The sequence below is a fragment of the Camarhynchus parvulus genome, chromosome 6 (assembly GCF_901933205.1).
Source record: "Camarhynchus parvulus chromosome 6, STF_HiC, whole genome shotgun sequence".
Classification (NCBI taxonomy): domain Eukaryota; kingdom Metazoa; phylum Chordata; class Aves; order Passeriformes; family Thraupidae; genus Camarhynchus; species Camarhynchus parvulus.
In genome coordinates this window covers 9,913,219-9,937,321 of record NC_044576.1, presented here as the reverse complement: position 1 = coordinate 9,937,321, position 24,103 = coordinate 9,913,219, and the positions used below count along the sequence as shown (strand labels likewise).

The window sequence follows — 24,103 nt, the reverse complement described above, 5'->3', positions numbered from 1 at the left end:
GGTACCTGTTTGCTCTAGAAGAAAAAGTACAATTGTTTGCTGCCATCAACAGTCACAAGTTAATAAGGGGCCTGGGAGACAGAAAGCTCTTTTCTCTTGTGACTTCTGCAACAGCCTGAGTAACAGGTTTGACAATCCAGCTCCGGATGGTCATCCAAAGAAACAATACTGAAACACAGAACAAGCAACAGCAAAGCCCTACCTGTCAGTGCCCATTGCCTATCTGCAAGTAATTCTGCTCTTTGATCTTGCCTTCCCCAGCCTCTTCAACACCTCAGCTGAGTTAGCAAGAGATGATTTGGGTGCATTACATATGCTGCTAAGATACCAGATTGTTTGGTTTTCTAATCTTTTACCTTCTATCCCAACATATCTACTTTGTCTCCGCCCATTTGTGAGGGGCTTTTTCCTTCAGCATCTGAATTATATTTCTATTAGTGAGTTTCCCCTGTCTTTGCTTCCACTCAGTATTTGCCATGTGCTTTTCTGTGATTCCTTCCCACACTGTCACTGCGCGTGGCCTTTACTCCCTCTCTGACACCAAGATTTGACTCCTCTGTTTCCAGTCTTCCAGATGAATGTCTCAATCACAAATAGCTTTTCACAGCCTGTCTGGTCTGTCTCATGTAGGCTTCCCTTTCGTCCTTATCTAAAATGTTTACTTTTTTGTTCCATAATGGAATAAAAAAATATAATTTGCAGTTTAATTTAGTATCCTAAATGTTTACAATGAACAGATGTCCACATTTCATTTTGTTTCCAAAGGAGTTGGCTCCAATTATCTGAAGATACAGGGAGAGGTTAATACCTAATGCTTACAAGGAGAAAATATCCACTGTGTGGGCAGCTTGTGAAAAGCAGCATCTAAATTTAACTTGGATTCTTGTTTTGTTTGCTTTTAGTAAAACTGATTTTTTTTCTTGGAAAAAAGGTTGCATTTTCAATACAGACTGGTTTTATGTGTCTCGACAGTGCTTTTATTGTGAAAGCTTTTTCAGGTTCAGAAGGAACTTTATCTGGTACAGGAAAAAAAGCCCAGAATTATCAGAGAACAGAATACTTGTCCATGACAGGTGAAAGACAGGTTCAAGTCCTTGACCTGGTTTTGCTCTCTTGCAGGTGAATGCCTAGATCACAACACTGAAAAAGGGAGTGGGTCAGTCAGTGTCTTTTTTTGCGTTGGTGGTTGTAGATTTTTTTCCTTTTTTTAGGCTTTTTCTGCTATTTCCCAGCCAGCTGTAGTGTTGAATTGGTAAACTTGAAATTTCTACTGTAGTGAAAAGTGTATTTTTGTAGTATAGCCCTACCCTAGACAAAGCACAACACAGAATTTGGCTTTAATACTCATCTATATTGTAGAAGGTGCTAGAGTTTACAAAATGGTAAGATACTGACTTAGGTCTCAATCTTGAAAAAAATACTGGGGAGTATAGTTTCTCAGAGAAATACTAAGATAGTGAGCTGATTTGAAGCATCCAGATGAATTATTTGCTATAACTTGTGTTTTACATCATAAATTTGCCATTTTCTTGATAATGAGATGATCTAGTGCATTTTAACTCTGGATTTAATGAGTCCTTCTGAAAAGACTTTTTCTAGAAGCTGAGCAGCTCTAATGTGGGAGCTTGGCTCCTGCTGATGGAGGAGATGTCCCTGAATGGCTCCATCTGCATCTGGCAGACAATGCACTGCACTCATGGGGGAAGAGTGGCCTTTTGAAGGAGCTTGTTGGTCTGTGAAGATGAGCAGTTGTAAATATAAATATGCATATATGTTAATATATATAAAAGCAAGAGGTACTTTTGTTTCTGTGAAGACTTTGTGTTCCAGTCTGATCTAGCTGTCTTTGACAGTTTGGTCTCCTATTAATGCTGTATTAATTTACTGTCTTTATCAGTCTCCATGTTTTAAGCAACCCTTATGGTCAAAATTTGTTTAGTGTTCCATAATTTTTTGAAGATTTAAGTGCTTTTAAAGCCTTAAAATACAACTGGTACACTTCTGGAGAAGAGATTACTTATTTTAGAAGAAACTGGGTTAAGCCATATGTGTAGATGTCTAGAGAGCTCCAAGTAAAAATACTACTCACTAATGCCATTTCAGCCATTTTTTATTCATTCTGTTGGCATTTGAAACATGGTGACTAAAGCCTGGGGAAAAGGCAGCTCAGGAGAGGCCTTATCATTCCCTACACCTCCCTGAAAGGAGGCTGTAGGGGTGGGGTTGGTCTCTTCTTCCAAGTAACAAGGGACAGCCCAAGAGGAAATGGCCTCGGTTGTGTCAGGGGAGGTTTAGGCTGGGTTTAGGTTGGTTCTGCACCAGAAGGGTGATCAGGCATTGGAATGGTCAGGCTGTTCAGGGGAGTGGTGGAGTCACCATCCCTGGAGATGTTAAAAAGACATCTGGAGGTGGCACTTGGGCCACTTGGCGCTTGCTACGGTGTAGCAGTATTGGGTTATTGGCACTATTGGGTTAGTGGTTGGACTCGATCTCGAAGGTCTTTTCCAAATGAAACCATTTGGTGCCTGTGTGATTCTGAGGGGCAATGTTACTATGCGAGTTTGTAAGGAGATGACAAGTTGGGCCCAGTTGGGGTGGTGATAAGGACACTTCCTTAAGGTGTCAGCAACTATAATGGTGCTTGAGAAATATAGAGATGCATCTGCTTGGGGAGAGTATGACCCATTTCAGTTGGTTCTTGCTTTATGAGCTTTCTGTGCCTTTGGAGGTACATTCAGGGTAACCTATTTCTCCCTCCAGGACTTCTGCTTTCCTCAATCCTGTGTTAGTCAGAAAGCTCTTACCAGAAGTAGTTGTGAAAGCAGGAAAGGCTCTGCCTGTTTTTTCATACCACCCTGCATATATATGAATAAAGATAACCTTAACTTTCCTGTGTAGTAAATGGGCAAGATGTATTTTCCTGCCCCGTCAGAGGCTAATTAGAATCTGGCAAATTGAGAAAAAGCCAAATTTAGATGTTAAAAGGTGATATTATAGAGAAGGTTAAGTCTTCTAACTATTTAGGAAGCTCCAATAAGACAACCTGAGGAAGACTCAGTCATAGCCGCTCAATGTCTGTGTCTGCTCCTTAGTAAGGGAAATTATTCAGTATCTGCTAGGGCAGATCTGCACTGAGAGCAGGGACATCAACCCTGCTGTGTTGGCAAAACATCACAAATCCCAAAATGCTCAGCCTGAACTCAGTGACTTGGGAGCATCACAAAGCTGACTGCTGGAATTCAGCATGTATGAAAATGAAATTTTTCTATTTCTTTTTTATTTTTAACCATAAGAGAAAATAAAAAAGAAAAGGAAGATGGCAAGAAAACTTTTATATATATATTTAGTCTTGGGCTAGGTTGAGCTAGGCCTTGCTTAGCTTTTTAATTTGGGACACTTTAGGTATATCTCAAGTGAATGAAATAATGCAACATTAGCAATCTGCCTCTTGGGTCAATAGTGCTCAGTATTTATAAAATCTTTTTAAAATTCAGCAGAATTTAACCTCTTATTCTTATGTCACACAAAATCCAGACCTTTCTATGCTTCCCTGCTGCGCAGCATCTTCAAGATGGACAAGGTGGATGAGATTTTAAAACAGTGCTTTTGTGAGAGTTTTTTCATTGCTCTTGTTGTTTTAGTTTTTTCTATGTACTACCCAATTAGTTTTTGCTCAAGTGAAGAGACTTGATAAAATGAATTCTAAATGAGCCTTTGCTTGTCCAGAATAAGACCTCGAAGTCTCCTGTACGTTTTAGCTTCCTAGCTTTGTCCTGAAAATGAAAATTCCTGAAGCTTAAAGTCAGAAAGAGATTTACTAAGATGAGAATGAGACTTACTTAAACCTTAAAATAAAAATTACTCAGGTATAGAAGGGTCAAAAATATAAAAGGTATTAAAAGAGGCTTTCTCTTCCCTGCCTTCCAGTCATGACCCTAAATCAAGTGGTTTGGAACAACCAGGCTGAGTTCTTCCCATTTTGATCTTTTATATAAAAATGTTCCTTCTTATGTGCTGACATAAACCAAAATTTTTAGTAGTCACAGCTCATCTTTACAATGTGCTTTACTTTCAACAACCCTTCATTGGCTGACAAGTTGGCTGTCAGATCTTCAATCCTTAAAATTACTCCACTAAAATCACTCCAGAGATTCTCCAGTTTGATTAATCTGAGTAACATCTACACATTTTTCACTGAAAAAATGTGTCTACTTTTCTTAATGAAAATTGGTCATTTTAGGGAGAAAACCTAATGTGGATAACTTGGAATCCTTTGCCAACATCTACATGTGCTGAAAACCATTTAAAGTTGATTGCCAGGGGAGAATTTGAATAAATTTGTTTTAAGGGATAGGAAGTGCACATTGAAAATTTATGACATGTGCCTTCTGTTCTAGCTGCTGAGGGCTTTTGCTTTTTCTCTACAGTCAGTGTCTCATTGCAGCACAGTGGTGTCCTCAGCCCAAAATACAGGAAGAACAATATGAACGTGATGCACGCCTATAATATCCTTCAGTGCCTACAGAGATTGGAGCTGACAAATAGTTTGGAGAGCAGGATGGCAGATGGCCTGTCTGAGCAGAAGAAAGAGCAGCAGCAAAGGAAATATTATTGCCAAGAGTGATAGTAAAGTTTAGAAAGTAGTAAATGCAGCTATGTACTAGGCATTAGCTAAGAGATTCTTCAGTTTGGAGTTCGGAAAAATATGTGATCAGAGAACAAATTAATATTACTGCCTAACCACATCCTATTTTATTCTTTATATTCTTTATTCTTTATACAAAATCCCTTACCAGCAGATTATATGTGGTAGGAGTAGAAAAATATTTCAGCAGTACAGAATTGGCTCAAAAAACCTCAAAGCCAAGTCAGGGAATACAAGACAAGCATTACGTTTTAAGATGAGTTTTGTGGGGGTTTAATTGTGTAAGACAGTGGAGCAGCAGGGGTGGAAGGCCAGGAGGAGCAGGGGGAAAGTCTTTCTCAGTGTGATGGATGTGAGCAAACTTGGTGTTCAGGTCTGCAGGGCCCTGTCTGCTATTGCTGCCTTGGGCTCAGGGTCAGGATCTGGCTCTGGGGTTAGGCACATTGCTGAGCAGGGACTTGGGGATGCTCTGAGGTTCCTGAGTGTTTTAAATTGCTGGCCATAAAAAGGTAGAAGTGAAAGAAAAGTTGGAATAGACACAGCTGCTTGATCAATGCACTAGAATGTTAATTCCTAGGTGATGACCACAGGGTGCCCTGATTTATATCTGCTCCTCCCTAGTGCATGGTAAATTCAAAATGCCATTTAGTGCCAGAGTTGTTAATGAGAGCTGTGTTCAGATAAGGCTGGATTTTGCTACAGATTTTCAATCAAGAATTCAATTCAGAGCTCTCCTCTATACCATTATTTTTATTTCAGTAGTTTTGATTGATAAAGACTAAAAAGCAATTGCATGAAGTTATCAGGTTTGAGTGGGACTGCTTTGGTCATTCATTTTGGTCTCCTGTTCATGACAAAAAAGGCATACACAGAGGGGTTTTCTTTAGGGCAGAGTGTGGTATTTACACTGTAAAAATGAGATGTCAGAATAAGTGAAGTAACTGGGAAGCAGCAGTGTGTGCATCCTGCAACAGTGACTGTGTATAAAAACTGAGGATGTTTTGTGTGCAGAGTGGGATGTGCTGAGATTCTGACATTGATACATATCTGGTTTTTTATTGTTGCACAAGCTGACTGACACAGGAGCTGCTTTTTTATTGATAGCAATTCAGAAGAATGGCTATTCTTTTCTGCTTTAACACAAGTTGGCTTAGAAAACAAATTGTGTGGCATGCTTTGGTCGAGGAGAAAAGTACTACATTATCCATGTCAGTACTGGGAAATGCATAATGTATTTTTCTGAAGAAGCTGGTCTGGCTGAGGAACTGTATTTTACATTTATCTGTAGACTTGACTCTGTTGTCCAGCAGTTTGATTGACTGATGCAGCTGCTGTTTGATATGCATCCAAATGTACTCTTTTATTTTGCACTTGTGTTACTATCCATACATCTCTCAAGCCTTAGGTACCAGCAGCTGCACCAGTATTTGAATGTAAAATAATGTGTCTGCTCTGTAAGAATACAAAACCTCTCACACAAAAGTAAAAAGTAAAGAGAAAGTACAAAATTATTAGAGGAGTTTTGGCATATCTGTCGATATTTAATAATATGTAGGCTCCTATATGTCATAAGTAATTTTTTTAAAATTATACCTGGACTATGTGAAAATTAACTTCTTAATACCTCTGAAATGCCCAGAAAGAAATGAATGGCTGCTGTACATTTCATAGATAGTTTTAGGGCTGTGAGTTCTTTCTCTTTTGAATCCCAAGTGATATTTTTAGTGTTTTACTTGGTTTGATTATCTTGGTAGTGGGTAGGAAACTGAGAACAAACACTGGACTGGAAAGCTGGTGATGGATGGGAGGTAAGATGAAAACTAGTTGGTGAGATAGCAGCTGTTTGTATCTGATTCCCTGTCCAGCTTCTGGTTGGCACAAGAGGAGGGACTGTTACTGGGAGATTTTACAGATCTACTCAGGGTTGTGGAAGAACATTTGACCCCCAAAACTATATAGAATTTTCCTAGAATCTGTCCTTAAATTACACATGTGCATTGAGACTGAGTGCAGATCCTGCAAATGGGACAGAGTCTAGAGCTCAACCAGCCCTATACAGAAATTCTGCTTTCATGAGACTTCCTTTCTATCAAACCTATGTGGTAGCTACTTTTTGGCCATTTTCAGAGTAGGCAATCTGGAAAATAAACTTGTATCTTTCATATGGCAGGGTAACTTACAGGCTTTTTCTAGTTTTGAGTACACCAGGCAAATTAGGAGACTGAGAAATGAGGGCTGTCAGTGTATAAATGTAAGTGTTGCTGCAAAGCCCTGGATATGGATATGGAGCATCCCATAAATTAGATGCTTATTGCTAATTGCCATTGACAGTACTTTTAAATTACTCTACCAGTTTTCTGACTGTATTATATGAGTTTTAATCCAGCAATTTCTGGTTTAACTGATTAATTTTGTGCCGCAAATATATTTTATGAAGTTGTAATTTGCTTGCAAGACATTTATTTCATATGGGGCTGTATCACTTTCCAAGATCATTTCTGCAGTTCGTGTGTGCTGTGCTGTCCTGTGGCTGAATGAGGAAATTCCCAAGCAGATTGGAAGTTATGTAGGTCAGGTTGTGGAAGCAGTTTAGCTGCAGCAGCACAGAGCTCAGCAAAAGCCAATTAATTTGCCTGCTGTATAAATACTGGTATGCCTGCCCCTCTCCCTGAAGAAGCAAAGCAATTTTGTCCGTCTTCCACCCTCACAGGTGGAACTCTCACAGGTCCCTTTTCCACATAATTTACATGTATTACTCACAGCTCAGTTTCTTTACAGCCTGTCTTTATTGTATTATTCTGATCTGGTTCAGTGTGTTAGAAATCTAATGACAAAAGCACAAAGTTCAAGGTCAAGAGAGTGCTTTGGCCCATGAGAATATCTTCAAAAGTAAATAAAGAATAAATCTAGAGCATAATGAATCTGCAGAACTTTTATCACCATAAAATCACTTCAGGAAAAGAACTGGGTTGCTGTCTTCTATAAACTTCTCTGTGAGTGTGTTAAACTTCCCTAATAAGCTTTTTTCATTATTGTCTAATTAAGTAAAGTGTTCTGTTCTCTTACTGCCCTTATGCTCTCAAAGCTCCTTTTAGTATCCATGTTCAACAGTTCAACATGCCTTTTAAGAAATAAGTTGCTTGATTTTCTAGTCTTTCATGTAAGTCTCCATGCTGCATCATCTGTTGAAATAAAGGCTTTGTGTCTGTTGCATATAATAATAACATTAGTTTTGACCCAAGGGCTTAGCCAGAACTGAACCTTCTGTGAAATTAGCAGTTAGGGAAACAAGCTGGCAATACTTGGATATCTTTGATGCCATTATGGTTGCAAAAGAAGGAGCAAATCCTTCTGTCTGAACAGAAGGAACTTGTTCACAACTGCAGCACTAAGGCTGCCAGAGAGGTGCCTTTGTCATCATTTTTTCCTAGGCTCATGCTCTGTCATATTGATCTCACTCTCCCCATAAGTGAAAAAAACAACCAGAATAGTTTTCTAACCCATTTGTCTGCCTTTTTTTTTTATGTGCCATATATCTGAGCTAAAATATAGTGCTTTATTTAATCTGGTCATTTAAAAAAAGCCTATTAATGTCACCAAATCTTACAGTTGTGCTCTCAGATGGGCAAAATATCTCTCATTTCTAAATATCTGTGTCACTGCTGATTGATTTCCTTAATACACTTTGCACAGCTGTAGCAAATTACTTTTTTTTCCCTAACTCACACTTTATGTTTGTAAATGCTCTTGAAAAATCACTGAGAGCTCTGTGGAAGCTGCTATTGTAATAATTGTAACCAGTTGTATAAAATTATGCTGTCATGCTGTCTTTTCCAATTAAACTTATAACATTTTTGTATGGGATTTAAAAAATCTATATAGCAAATTGGAGGGAATGGGTCCTTGACATTTCTATTAAAAGGCAAATTATATTTCTTCATGGCATAGCTTGAGAAAAAAAAAATGTAAGCAGTCAGCCTTTTTTTTTCCCAAGATGAAAATGCACTAAAATACACCATTTAGCAGTGAAGTGCAGTCCAGAACAACTTGCAAGGATTGTGCCTTTCCATCCCAGGTAGCATCTTTCCCAGCTGCATTGAGCACTCCCTTCCAGGGAAGGACCAGCACACAGAGATGTGATGTGCTGTGTCTGCTGGTACCAGCACCTCCTGCTGCCCAGTGCTGAGGGCTTCAGTTTTGCTTTCTTTGCACTCCAGGTGAGAGTGGGGCAGTGGCTGCCAAGGCCAGGCACAAGGTGTGCTGTCCATTCTCATGTCTAACATCTCTGCTGTTCCCCCTTGAAGCAGGGGTGAGGTCATGGCGGAGCAGAGCATCCTGACTCTGAAACTTTAGCAACGCCTTAAAATTCCACTGCCACCCTTCTCCTGCTAGCATGTGTAAAAAACTGGGAAGCCATGTCCTATGTGTGGGGTTTTATACAAAAATAAACAGGATCAAGAGAGAGCAGGCTGAACTCAGTGGCTGTGGGCAGAGAAAGCAGAAATTAGCACAACCTAGGAAAAGCAGTGAATGGGATCCAAAGCTGTAGCATCCTGTAACATTAACTCAGCTGAGATGGATGCTAATTAATCTAATTCATCTTACTCATCATGGTGGAGTTTGGTTTGTATTGTTATTGTTATGGTTAGTTTTCCCTTGTTGTCCAATGTATTTTATTTAGTAGTGTCCAGTTAGGTGTGGTGTATTTTTAGTGAATGTATTTCATAGAAATAGCCTGCTCTCCCCCATCCCAGTTCTGGGGATGTCCAAAGGCAGGATCTGGGAAGAATGATGTCTAGTTTGCTCAAGAGAGAAACATTTATCCTCAAAATGGCAATTTCTTAAGAAAATGTTTATAAACAGTGTAAGTGTTTTGTTTTGGTTTACTTGGTTATTTTGCCCCGCAGTGTGTTTAATTTTGTTAAAAGCAACCTAATGGGCTGTAAGAAAATGAAAATGTGCCATTTCAGAGCAGCTAATCAGGCTCCATCACAGTGACACTGACTTCAAGTCAGGCAGACTAGGGCTGTGTGTCTTTTTTTATGGCATTTGTCATTTCTGTCTGTCTTCAGACACTTAGTAGAGATTCGTATATGACTCTAGCATTGACTGAGATTATCTTCTAGAAAGAAGGTTCATGTTCCAGGCCTCAACTCATATTAATTCTTCAGCAAGCATTTCTTCAGGTACTGTGATTGTTGTCAAGCAAGTATTCACCAACTCCTGTGTAATTACTCTGCATATATTTAAACTTGCTGCAGCTGCAGACTGAACAGGAAAGAGAAGTCAGCGAGACATCAAAATTTCTATTGTAAGTTGTCCAAGCAATTTAAACAGCATTAGAAAAAATAACAAAAAGAAAAAAAAAAAGAGAAATAAAAATGTATTTGTGTTATAATGTCTGTGTTTAGCACCTACACAAAAGACAGAGAAAAGCACAGCATATGACTGAATTTCTTGTGTGACTACGCGTGTACATAACCTGTAATTACCGCAACGTGATTTTTTTTTAAAGTTGCTTTCAGAAGTGCAATCTTAAGACCTCTGTCTTGAGTTTTTTATTCCTTTCTAAAGCCAAAATATTTTTATTCTAAGCCTTGTTCCTCACTGCAGATCTTGGTTATAGGAAAGAGTTAGATTTTAAACTGTTTTGATTTACTTTATCTGTAAGCTGTCACACAAATATGACGGGAACACATTTTCTCTATTACATTCTCTCTGGTTTATAATTCAAGATAAAATCTATTTAGTGGGGGAGACATTTCCTTCATAGGCAGAAGGGATTTAAGGAAAATCTCTGGCTTCATAGTGACAGTTTGGTGTGCCACCCAGCACAGTCCTTGCTGCTCCTGTTTGGGTGAACTTGCACTTTTGAGGGCAGACCTGATGTTCTCCTGTCCTGTGAGGAGTCTGACTCAAGGGCTCTATCACTGCCTGTTACCTCCTTGATGCTGGTAATGGATGGAGGGGTTTGGTTTGTGTCCAGTGTCCAGTGATTCTCCCAGCACCAATAGGTACATGATAAACTTTTGGCTCTTTTAAGATACTGTATTTTATAGGAATGTAGGAAGTGGTGGTGGAAGCAGTGATCAGTTTTTTTAAAAGTATTTGAATGCCATTCTTTGAGTGAAATATTGCTGATCCAGTACAGTAATTGATAGATGTTCCAATGCCTGTCAGGAAATTGCAGCTGTATGGAATGATGGCCTGGGAAATATGTCAGAGATGTCATTGGGTCTATAAATACGCCAAGTGGATAAATATAAAGGAAATATAAGAATGATTGAAGCTGAAAGATTGTTTGTGCAAGAATGAATAGGCCTAAGTTGGTGCAGTATAAATTTAGACTGAAAACCAAAGGAAAATTCTTACATATTAGAAAAAGCAGGTTTTGTAGCTTGAAGTTTAAGATGGGTTTAAGGTCTCAGCTGGGCCTAATGTGATCCTACAGGTGGCTCAGATGAGCTGCCTTTGGCCTTCTGCAATTGCTGGATCTCCAAAGAAATTTCCCCCATGAGAGTACAGGCTCCAGCTGTTGGTTGGTGCCCTGTGAGCTTTCTGCTAGTGCAGCTGTTTGGCAAAAGTGGGAGTAGGCACCTAGCAAAACAGAGCAAATATATATAAATTTACAAAAATAGATATGATTGTAGCAAATGTAGGTGTCTGAGAGCTGACCTGAAGTACCTGGCAGGGGCAGGAACAGCAATGTCAGGGAAGAGCCAGCTACAAGAGCACGAGGTGTTGCTAGACTCTGGTAATTCATGTGTGGCTGTGCTTCCCTGCACCAATAGCTGAGTGCAGGTGTTCCTGCTTCAGCCTGGCTGAATGTGTGAATGTGAGGCTTGGGGCAGGAATCACTTGTCCCCATGATCTAGATGTTACCCCAAAGAAATAAAATTTTCAAGAGCACTTAAGAGGTGCCAATCTAAGATGACTGATTGCCAATTTGAAAGTGACTTTAACTTTGTTTTACAACTGTAAAGGTGTTGAGGTCTTTTACAAAGGTATTTAGGTGCTGAAGTTTGTTTTAATCATGTTAAGTTCTCTTTTCTGTTTTATTTAAGGGAAGAGACTCTCTAATCCTTAATGGGAAGGCATTTGGCAAATGAAAAATAGAGACAGCTGGTTTTTCAGTTTAAAATTTTCTTGAAAGTGCACAGCTGCAGAATAAAGGAGGAGACAGCAGGTTGCAATGGACAACTGTTTTCTTTTGAGGGAACTGTGTTGCTGCTGCTGACAGTGTTCTCTGATATTACAAGCTACTGAATTCTTCAGAAATATGTCTGGAGAAAAAAAAAACTTTGTTTTTATCTGCATACTAGGCAGAGGTAATGGTTTTATAGTAAAGTAAGAAATTTGCTTTTTCATTGGTGCTGGGGTGTTTACTGATCCTTTGTAAAGCTACTTAGAAATGTAAATACCTGCTTCTGCAGCTGCTGCTGTTGCCATCTTAAGCAGCAGTAGAGTCCCCTTGTTTCTCACTGATTTCAAACCATATTTGAATTAATGGACTGAGGAAGCAATAGCATGAGATTGTTATTCTGTACAGCATTCTAGGGAAACAGGCTGCTTCTGGTAAATGTGGTGAGTGGAACAGCTGACTGGGAAGATCTGCAGCCAGAGTCCCACAAAATACAGATAATTGAGATTATTTGCTAGAGCCTTGCAGCTCCTTGGAAAAGTAATACTTCTCCTTCTTTGAATATTCTGGAAAAGGGAGGATTTGGATCAGTAGAGTATTCTAGAGCACTGATTTCTGCTGTTTTCTGACCCAGCCATGTTCCAAAGCAAAAATACCTTGGCAATCTGATTAATGAACTTGGTTAGAGTGATGCAGGGGGAATCTACTCACTGAACGCCAGCCTTAGGCTACCTGGCAATTCCATGCCATTGTAAAGGGACTTGTCTTTCTAACAGATTATAACACCTTTGTATCCCCTTCACAACCCTGCCACCAATGTAACAGTAAAACAGATGTGTAACTAGAGAAAAAAGAAGTGATAGCTGGACTTCCTAATTTTGAAACCATATACAGGCAAAATAAAATAAATTTTAAAAAGGAAAAAAAATGATGATACTCTGTTTAGCACACTCAGTGTCCCAAAGCTTGCTGTGAAATCATAGTTTTCATCTCAGGTCAGCAGCAATTCTGCTTCAGTGGGGTTTGGAGCAAAGACTGGAAAATTATGCTGCTAAACTTTGGCACCTTTTCCCTATCCTTTCGGTTAATTTTCCTGCTACTCTTACTCTCTAGCTGAAATTGCAGCCCTCAAGTATAAATCCCAGCAAAGTGTGTCTTTGTCTCTTTTCCCTTCACCATATTGAGCTTTGTGAGCATATTACAGTGTGTTTCACACCTTTATGACTATTTCCTCTGTAATGATGCAATTGTAAAAAAAATGGGATTTTTCTTGGGGGATTCCAGCACAGCAGCCATGGTCTTGTCAGTTGTGAGGTCACTTGCCAGTTTTGCCTCAATTTAGCAGGCTAAGTTGGCAGATAAAATGCAAGTCCATTTAGCCCACCTTAGTGTCAGTGAAACTGTATTCCTAAATGAATGAATTCATAATGCAGTTTTATCTAAGGAAAATAAAATAAAAATGTCCATAGGTAGCAGGATTTCTTTTTTTCCTTCTGAAATGCCGATATATTATCTATTTCTCTTGTAATTTGAAAGCATTTTCTCCTTTTTGGATCCCTTACACCGTTGGTTTTCTGACTTCTTAAGAAGATAAGATCTTTCAATACAGTATCCTGTGCTTCTGCTAGAAATAGCTTGTAGTGTTTCCTAGAGATTTTATTGGAATTTACATGCGAGATGCAATAATTCTTATTTTGTGACCTTATAATGTGTTATTTCTCAGAGTCTGACATTTTACGGTGGAAATCCTATTTCATGTGGGTAGCACGTTATCCGAAGACTTTATAAGTTGTAGATGTAGTGTTCACTCATTTTTCCTCTTGTACAGACCTTGGTTCAAAATTCATTAACCTCTCATGAAAAAGTAATTTCCATACTCCTGGCTCTACCAATGACGAGGAAAATGAAAAAAACAAATGTTTTCTATATTTGTATTTACTTTGTGGAGATACAAATGCTTTGAGCAGCACAGGGGCAGACAACTGATGTGTTTTAGCCGTGCCTGGGGGTTTCCCTGCCCTCTGAGGTGTGTGTGCACCCCTGGCTGCCCTGCCCTGGGGTTGTGGCTGCCCTGGGTCAGTTCTCACAGAGCACTCGGTGCCTGCTGTGCTGCCTCACCCTCTCATTTGCAGAGCTTAAGAGTTGCTCAAAGTGTGGAGGAAGGTGCAGAGATGGAGCCAGGCATGGAAAAGGAGAGCTCTTCTTTCCACACTGATGGTTTGTAAAAATTGAATAGCCCTAATAGGAAGGAGTTAAAAGATGTGACTTCAGCTCACAACTTTGTTCTGAGCAAAGTCCTATGAATTGAAACAAACCATAAAAAAAAAAAAAAACAAAACTACTAATCTAAGCAGGTTATAACATTATTTTATTTTATTTCTGTTTTCTAGACTATCCTACAAAACTAATTTGCTTACTGACACATCTGGTTTGTTGTAGTGGAAAAAAATATGGATCTTCCTTTTGCCCTGCTTTCGTTTGTCAAAATAATTTATGCCCTAGTAGTAAGGTCTTATAAGGGAAACATTGTATTCCTCAATACTTTTGAGATCTAATTCAGAGTAAGATAAAGTGTCTCAAACCTGGAAGGGAAAAGATCTTTGATGGGGGAATGTTCTCTGAGATTTATTGGGAACTGTTAAATTCTTGGAGGCACCTTAAAGTTTGTGGAACGGAGATGAAACAAGAAGAAGGAAAACAAGTGCACTTGGATCATCTGAAGGTCAGGTTTTACTGAGGTAGCTCACAGGAGACAGGCCATAGTAGCTCTTTCCTAAGTTGCATGTTCATCTAAGCCACTTTGCCTAGATTAAATAGTAGTTTGTGTTTATGAAGGTGGTAGAATGAATTTTCCCCCCTTTTGTTCCTTTTTTGCCCCATGCTGGTCTGTGTGGGTGCTGCAGTAGTGCTGAGCTGGCCTGGGTGTCACTGCCAGTGCTGCAGGCACCAGCGCGAGGCACCATCCTGGTGGTTCTGGCTTGCATCTGCTCTGTGCACAGGCAGTTCATTTGTTTGAATGGCTCTGAGAGAGCAGTTACACTCCATGAGTTTAATATTTCTGTATATGGGGCCCTTTGGCACCATTCTCACATTACATTCCTAACAATTAATTGCAGTGCATCCCCATATACAAATGAGGGCAAACAGCAGCTTTCATTTTGCTGCTCGCTGTAGGTGGTTTTGGGTTGTGTGCACATCATGCACTTTTGTTCCAATATGCTATTTTTTATTGCTGGTGATAGCTGCTAATGATTCTTTTTATCACAGCCCTGTATGCTTTAAATCTCATGGATGAGTCATATTGTTCATCCCCAACATTAAGGATTTCAGACCACCTTTGGTATGGGTATTTATAGTAGTTAATGTTCTAATGTAGTCATGGTAGTAAAGGATTTGAACCCTTAACAGTGTTCAAACAGATAAGCAGTTAAGTAATTTTCCCATTGTTTCCTCCATATCTGAAGTCATAAATTCATGGCTTGCATCTAAAATTACACAAGATGCCCAGACTCTGAGGAAAATAATTTCTTGCCATTCATTTTTGCTGTTACTTGGTTGTTTACATTATTAGCTAATCACCTCTAAGCAGAATATATTTCCATAAGCAAGGCATGGCAAACAGCCATGATTGGATTTGCATGGCTGCATGATATGGGACATTATTTATTACACTGTCTGTGGGGTTGTAAACACACGTTGGCCTGATGCTGTCAGGATATGTGTGCCAGCACCCATGGTCAAATAGAAGTGGCATCATTTACAGCTCCAGGTAGGAGAGACTTTTCCTTGGGGTCTTGATACCTCAGCTCTGTAGCTTTCACATCTCAAACAATATCTCAGTATCTCACTTGAAAAGTCTGTCATTTCTGACAGAGTGCTCTGTGCACCACAGAGCTTTGTCCAAGTCACAGTGCTTCTCCATCAGACCTGCCTTGGTATTGATTAGCTTGAACAAATCATCCTCAGATGTCAAGAAAACATTTTCGCTCAGAGGAAAACAGAGCTCTTCTGTTCCCATCTTCTGATATGGGTTTGATGTCATAAACAAGCTGACAATTGCCAGTGAATTTCAATTAGGACTGCTCATACAGTGCACCAACCTCAAAGGATTTGGTTTGGCAAGGGCACCTGATAGGTAACTTGAGAGAGCACTCAATTTGAGTACTGAAGCAGTCTGCCCTTCAAGGAGCCTTTTTATGAATCTGAAAACAGTTTATGGCAAAATATTCACCTGAGGTGTCTGTGTTTACTCACCAGCTTTACATAAAATGTTTCTATAGAATCACAAAGTGTCTTCATAGAAATTTTTCAGTTAGCAAAAAGAAACAAAAAAAAGTAGTTTCTCTAGCACTTATACATACCTGAAGTTTCATCTCTGTAATGTTTATCACCACACAGAGCATGAATGCAGAGCCAGCTGTGCTGTGTATGTGCATGGCTTGCACGCTGTGATGACAAGCAAAGGTGCAGCAGCTTTTCGAAAGAAACCACAATGCTACAGTTGAGTTATAAAATTATTAGAGGGGCTTAGCATTGAAAAAAGGAGAGATGTGCCCAGGTCAGTTCCATGCTATACATTTTGCAGGCATGGGAGAATTGCACAGTAATGGGAGTATTTTTGTGCACTGTCATTCTCTGTTTCCTCCCTTGAATCATAAGAGATGTTGGACAAAGGCTGTGTTTTCTGATAAAGTTCACTGAATAGTCTTTAAAGCTTCCACGTATGTATCCCTGTGAAATGGAAAGGAATAACAAAGAGAAGTGATTCTGCTCTTCTTCCCAACCAAATAGGGCAGATCTACATGGCTGAGAACAGCCTCTTTCAAATCAAACCCTTTTGAGCACCACACACTTGTGGGTTGCTTATCTGCAGCTGGATCTGAGGCACAAAGGCACTTCCATGCCTGGTTTCCTGGAGAAACGACTCAGTAAATTTGGAAGAACATTGGTGGTTTTGGTGTTAAACTCGTGTTGGTTCAGGAGGGTGAGTTGAGAGACTCCTGACATGCAGAAGTACTTCCCCATAAGAAGTAAATTTGATAAAAAATTGATAAAATTATGATGAAAACTTTATGCTTGTGTATTGTCTTCTGAGCCTGTAGCACAGAACTGCTGGAAATGAGGCTCAGTAATGCAGCAGCTTAGACCATGTGTGAAAAAAAATGTGCAGGGTAATTGGAGTAAGCTTAAGTAATTCTCTTTCCTCATCCTAAGTTATTTAAAATAAAGCAACATAAGAAACTGTACAGGAAATATAGTTGTTAGTGTCGAAATTTGATTCCTAAAGAAAAGTAGGTTCCCAAATCAACACACAAAAAACCCAGCAGCTTTCTAAAAGGTCTGAGTCCTACATCTCTGAGTCTCTTGAGGTCTTTGCTGCAAATCTCAGACCAGCTCTCTAGGCAACAAGGTGTGGATATCAATAAACACATCAACTTCCCTGTCATTGGAGATGTACAGTGCACAGCTTCTAAAACCTTCAGTTAATATTGTAAAATCGTGGTGTAAATACCTGCACTCTGCTTCTGCCTGTTTGTTTTTTGACTGCAGTAGAACTAAATTACTTGAAACATTGGGGAATAAGGCTGTGTGGTTTTTTTTTCCCCCAAAATTATGTACATTCCTTATCCTGAAGTTGAAGAAAGTAATTAGTTTTAAGAAATTGACAAAAACCTACAAAATTTTCTATGCCTTTAGAGAGCAGTAAACAGAATTGCATCTGAAACATTTTCTTGTAGTAGGCAAGTGAAGGACAGCTTAATGATCTGTGGAAGGAATAAAGTAACATTTAGCGTGAAAAATGTTTATTAAATGTCATATGTTCATAAGATGAGGGAGCTATTAGCAATCCATTTAATGTTTCTGTGAAGCTGGTTATATTTTACAGACCCATATTACCAAACACCACACCATTTGGAAATAATAGTGTGAAAATCCCTATAGTAATGTCTAAGAAACTCATAGGCTTATCCCACTTCAACAGACATTTGTGTCACTTATTTAACCAGAACAGGGTTTTTTCACCTACAGAATACTGCAGTCAAGGGAAATACTTTACACCTATGACAAGATAAGTAATCTAATTCATATACATGATTCCAAAAACTTTCCAGATCACATGTTTTGGGAGTCATGAATGTGCTTTTTGGGTTTTGACAGTAAATGATTCCCTTTCCCTCTCCTCTTTAGCTTTATGATACCTTGTAGTAACATAGCTGGGAAAGAACCATTTTTGCCAATGCAGAGGTTGGCATTTCCAAGGGGCTCTATACCACCAATCATGCCAATTGCTGCTGAAATTCAGTGGAAGTGCTTAATGACTGAGAACATCTAAGCCCAACGTAGATAAATGCATTTTCAGCATTCCTGCAGATAAAGGCAGGTCCATCTGCAGAAGCAGCATGATGCCTCTGTGCAGACCTGGAGCAGGCTTGAGAGCTGGAGCAGGATTTCAGGCAGGACAAGTCTGGGCTCTGCAGGAACCCTTGTGTGAATGAAATTACACGGGTGGGTAGAAGAATATATTTCTCCATAGCCCAGTTCTCCCAGTGGTTCCTCAGTTGGGACAGTGCTGCAGTCACCTGCCATGCAGTTGAGACTGTGGGACAAATGCAGTCCTTGTCATATCTGCTGTGGAAGCCCAGGAAAAGAATTCAGATTGTATAAGTAGGTCACACAGCTACATCAGTGTTTTTGTGTGGTCCTTAGCACAATCAGAAAACCTGGTATGTGGGGTTGGTCTTTTAGATGGGAATGTAAAATGGATGTGGTGTGTGGAGCCAGGAAAGGCAGGGGTGTGAAAGAAGCTTTACAGGAGATATGAGAGGCTTTGGTAACATAAAAACAAAATTACAGCTTTTGCAATTACAGTGCTAACACGGGTTTGCTGATCTGTCAAAACTGCATAATATCAGAGAAACCTTGGGATTTTTCTGGGAATATTTATCAGACTCATTGGTTATAGTAGCTTATGCTGATGTCAGTAATCAAGTAACCAGACTGTAATGTGCAATGTTTACTGCAGGCCCAGCGTGCCGGGGGAGGCTGATCTGACAGTGAGCACACAGGTTTATCATTTCCCACATATATTTAGAGCAAACCTCATAAATAATCTTGTCACCATCAGCTCTGAGGTCTATCAGGCAGCTTCATTTACATTTGACTCTTTTCATAGAAACAGGATTACATTTTTAGCAAATACAGTAAGAAAGCATCTCCCAGTTATCTGAATGGAGACAAAGTGTTTTGTGTGGACATCCTGTTGATTTTCTGGTACTCTGGGATGAATTTAAGTCCTTGTATGTGTTGAACGCTTGTGTTGATTTATGAATGCTGAGAAAATCAGTAAAACTATGTCTCAATATAGCAGCATTTAATATCTACTTGCTTCTTTATCTCATTGCTGAAAAAAATGGGTTATTCAGGGAGAAATAAAAGTGCTGCATTTGTCTGACACCTGATGATAAACATTTTGGCCTGAATCTGGTAAAACTCTTAAATACATTCTGCAGGTGCTTAATAAGCTTAAAAATATAATATCAATCGGCTACTCACTGATTTGAAATTAGACAAGTTTATTTCTTCTGCTGAATTTATGGCTATAGTAGTAAAAATTAATCAGTCCTGATTTACAGTATTGTGAATATCAGTACAGATTGCTTGTGTTGCTTGGTGAGACTGAGTCCTTCCCATTAATATCCAACATAGTGCCTCAAAGAGTAGTAGCTTATTTTATTAGCTGCAGAGGTAATTTAAGATCTTAGAAATTAATTGAAAAGAGACAAGCTTAATCCTCTGAGTCTGCATGCTGCAGGGGAGGTAAACAGTAGGAATTTCCAAGTTACCTTGAACCTGAATGTGGGAGCATTGCTATTATTTATTTGCAGAAGCTTGAAACAATCTTTCCACTTCTGCAATGAAGATCACAGCCACGGGCTTCAGTCATTCAAAGGAAAAGAAAATCAATAGTTTATTCCATTATTCAGCACTATGTATAATTTGTATAACAAGAGGTTTTGATGGATGTTTATCAAGTTTTCCTTGGTTATGGAATTGATAGTGGGTGAGGGGATGCTATGGACCCCTCCTAGGCTATGTTATAAATCTTTCCACAGCCATGCAAATACTCACAGCAAGCCTAGGGGGTTTCCCTCCTTTGTTTTGTTTTTCTTTACAAATAAATGGAAAAGTAATTAACCTTTACATTTTGTCTTAAGTATTTACTTCTGTACATTGAGGGCTTCAAGGACTTAACTGCATCTATGCAAATTTGGAGTGTAAATGTTCTTTTGTTGTTGACACTGAGAATCTAGCCGATTGTGGAATTCCTTCTATAGATTTATTACCTTCTTTCTAAGTTGTTATCCTTTCTTTAACTGTGATTTATAATTTCATCAAAAACAGACCAAGTATCTTGTAAGGGATGTGTGGATGTATGATTTTCATTATTGTGTCTAGACATAGATGGAGCAAATTACCAAATATTCTGTATACTTACTATTACACCAGTTAACGTGTAGTGAATAGCCTACCTGTTGCCAGGGAAATTTTTAATCTGGAATAATTTTAGTAGTCCTGTTTATCAGAGAGGGTGAAAGGAAGGTCCAGGTATTGGCTGATTCAAGATAATTCTCAGGATTTAGTTTGATCCATTTTAAGTGTCTCAGAGAGGGAAGTTTCTCCCATGTGTTTCAGTGAAGATATTTTAAAAATCATTAGTTGAATCATTTGATTTTATGACTCTGATTCCCCTGAACAGCTTCAATCAGTTTTCCTACCCCACCAAACATTTTGAAGAGTACTTTTGTGTAAATTAATTACTGAAACTAATTATTAGAATTTCTCTGAAGCAAACAGCAAAATCAAATGTTGTGCTCTTTAATAACTGAGATTCTAAAATACATCATTACATGCTGTTGCTTTTTCTTTTTGATATTAAAAAAAGCCCAACAAAACAACCAAACTCTGAGAGCATTGGTCAGTTTGCCCATGAGGAGAGAATATAGAGGCAATTAACTCTTCCTACTGAATAGACAAATCCCTTGTCCCATTATCTGTGTGCTCACACAAAAAATGAAGCACCCAAAAAAATATGCTTCAAAGAAACCCTATAGTTTCATATATATATATATATATATATATCAGTAACTGATTATGGTTTTTGCTTCATTAGATATACAAATAGGCTGACAACCACGTGCTGCCAAACATCATAAAGCACAATGGATAAGAGAGCAGCAGTTCATCTTTAGGCAGTGTCCTAATCGAGCTGCTTTATGAATTGAAGGATTTTCCTTTATTTCAGACCAAGTTTTATTGGTCTAATATTAAAAGTAAAATTTAGTCCTGTTCCTTCCAGACAGATAATCTGTTCAGAGTACTTGAGCTGTCCCAAGGTACCTCCCAGCATATTATCATGTTGCATTTTGTGGTCAAGACAATCATCTATCAAGGACAATTTGACAACTCTTATGAGTTTATTTGAAGCGATAAATTTCATTTGCAGAGGAAAATACTTTGCTGTTGCTCTGATTTCCTAAAGCTGTCTTTATGCCAAAGTCAGCTTGTCCTTAGAAAAGGTTAAAATGTCTGTAGAGGTTTATAATGGGTACTTTTATGTCCATGATTTTTCAGTTAGATTTACATGTTGAGTTTATATTTCTGTTCATAGTGTTAATATGACTAAGAAAAAAGTTGCAGCAAACCACAATCCAGACACAAGGCAGTATGTTGTTTTGTGGAGCACTAATAAATTAATCCATTAGTGACTGCAAATTTATTTTCTCTTGTCCTCGTTATCAAGTATTCACAGGTGTGTTTGTATTTAGCCAGTCTAAATTAAAAGGGCTTTAATACTAGCAACACATTACCATAGTGCCAGGACCATAAGGCACAGTATTTTTCCCACATCAACATGAAAATGGAGAAATACTGATAAAATATAAAATAAAAGTGAATAATATTCCTATCTGAGAAATATATTAGTTTCTAAGAACATAGCAATACCAGAAAGAAAGAAGAAACCACAATAACAAAATGTAAAATACAGTCACATTATTTGGTTAATGACCCCATCTTGTGGAGCAGCACCCACGCTTCAGCACATTTATAGCTCTCATATGCATTTTTTTTTCTACCAGAGTCCATTTCTTGACGGTGAATTACTTGGCATTGCACTTGCTGTGTCCAGGGAAGTGCTCTGCAGGCAATTCATCATCCGTGCACCAGGGCTGTACAGCAACAGAACAGTTCTTTGTCACACCATGAATTGCCAGGGTCAATACTTCACATTTCAGTGTTTGGTTTAGTCTCAGGTCACCACCACAGTCACATGCCCCACCAGCCCTGCTGGTTATTTCCCGCTGCTGTGTGTCTCTCACATGGACCTGCTGGGAGAGTTTCTTGCTGCTGTTAAGAGGGGACAAAGCCATCTCCAAAGCTGGAGCCTGCAGAGTTGCTGATTTGCACCACAGCAGTGCCAGTGAGAGCATTCCCTGGGCTGGTGCCTGGTCACCAAGAGCCAGTGATGGTCATAACCAGTGCCAGTGTGTGCTGATCTGCCAGAGTTACCATTTCCTTGCTTTCTGTTCCCAAAGAGCTTCTCACAGAGCTTGTTGAACTACTGCTTGATTGGCAGCTTGGATATTTTATTGTAAAGGTTTATCCCACTGGACATCCTTTTATCGTAATCTGGGGAAATCAGCTTTGTCAGCAGTAAATATTGTGCTGGTTGCTGAAGTTGTATGCACATGAGACATTAAAAATAAATCACTTGACATGTTTTCACCCTTTCCAGCTGAGCATCTTTCCCAGGAAGGCTCCAAACACCCTTGATTCTCACTTAAGTATAAACCAATCAAATATGAACTGAGATGCCTTTGTTTCATCTTTTTAAAGGAAAGGTATTTTTTGTATCTACTTTTTGCAGAAGTGGTTTTTAATCATGTTGGTGAACTCTAAGGGAGAATTGTAGGTTGCAATTGGAAAACAAGTAGAGAAGGTATATAGCCAAGTTAGGAAAGAAGATATATTTTTTTCAGCTGTTCTGCATAGACTTAAGATGATACTATATGATCTTCCTCCACGTGTCAATATCTTTAGTTCCTTGGAGACCAGATTATGGTGCTTTGATTTCTGCTATCTGTTTTTAAAGTTAGGAATTTTCAACTGCATTTTGATCTGATTTACAGAAGGAATCAAAGGTGTGAATTGCATGTAGATAACGTTTGCAGATTTCACAGGTACAGAAAATTAGGTGGGGGAAAAAAAGCTACAAATCTCTGTAAATATAATGTTTGATGCACTTTTGATATATCTCATGCTTTTATAAAAATTGCATTCTTATTAAAATTTAAATTCCTGTCAAATGTACTAGGGATGTTTGTACATGATATTTGTATGTAAGTGCAAGAATACAGATTAGAAGGTCATTATGTGGAATACATACATGTATGATTTTGAGTTATGCATTTTCAAAAGGGAAGATTCATTTGTCACTAAACTTGCATAATGTGCCTTCCCTAATACCATGCTAACAAGGTATTTGTGCCATATACCATCATCTTGTGTTCTTTGCTTTTGAAGTGCATGAAAATAAAATGTGGAGTTTGATCAGCTGTTCGATAGATTTGTATGCTAAGTGAACTGAGCAAGCTGATGCTCAGTGCCTTCTCCTGGGTGGATTGAAAGGGTGCAAAAGGTGAAGAATTCCCAGAATTTTCAACAGAAACCCAAATATTCCATGATCTCGCCACAGGTACCAGAGTTGGCAATAAAATGAAGTGTTTAAACTAACTGCTGGGTTATGTTGGAAAATCTTTTAGCTTTGCTATGTAGTTCTCAGAGGACTCAAATTCATTATGTAAAAAAAGAGCCCTGAAATGTTTACAAGTCCATGTGGTAATCCAGTCAATATTCTCAAAGTGTTAAGATTTTTGCTTCACTTTGAGATGTCTTGAAATTATTGCATCCTGTCTGTTGATGGCCAAGTTGGGAAGGTGGCTTCCCTTTCCTGCTGTCGGATTTTGTTGCACAGCAGAGAGCAGGTGGGAGTCACGTTGGGTGCCAGTGTGGCTGCTGTGCTGAGAGCTGCCAAACTCAGTGAAAGCCTTCCATTCATCTCTTCAGGCATGTCCCTGTCAGAGAAAATGAAAGAACCAACCTTGTCTAACTAAGGACAGTGGTTAGCAGGTTGAGAGAGGAGTTCCAGGAGGAAGGGAAAATGAAATCCCTTTAGGTAGCTAGTTTGAACTCAAAGTCAAATATAAAGACATTCATTTCCTACCCCAAATGCACGTCCCTTCGTGTGACAGCTGAGT

General features: G+C 38.9%; 1 protein-coding gene across 2 annotated transcripts in view; it reads left to right on the top strand.

The window, feature by feature from the left end:
• NRG3 (neuregulin 3) overlaps nt 1-24,103 on the top strand; it is a 390,407-nt gene that overhangs the window by 297,071 nt on the left and 69,233 nt on the right. The gene's annotated exons all lie outside the window — the stretch shown is intronic.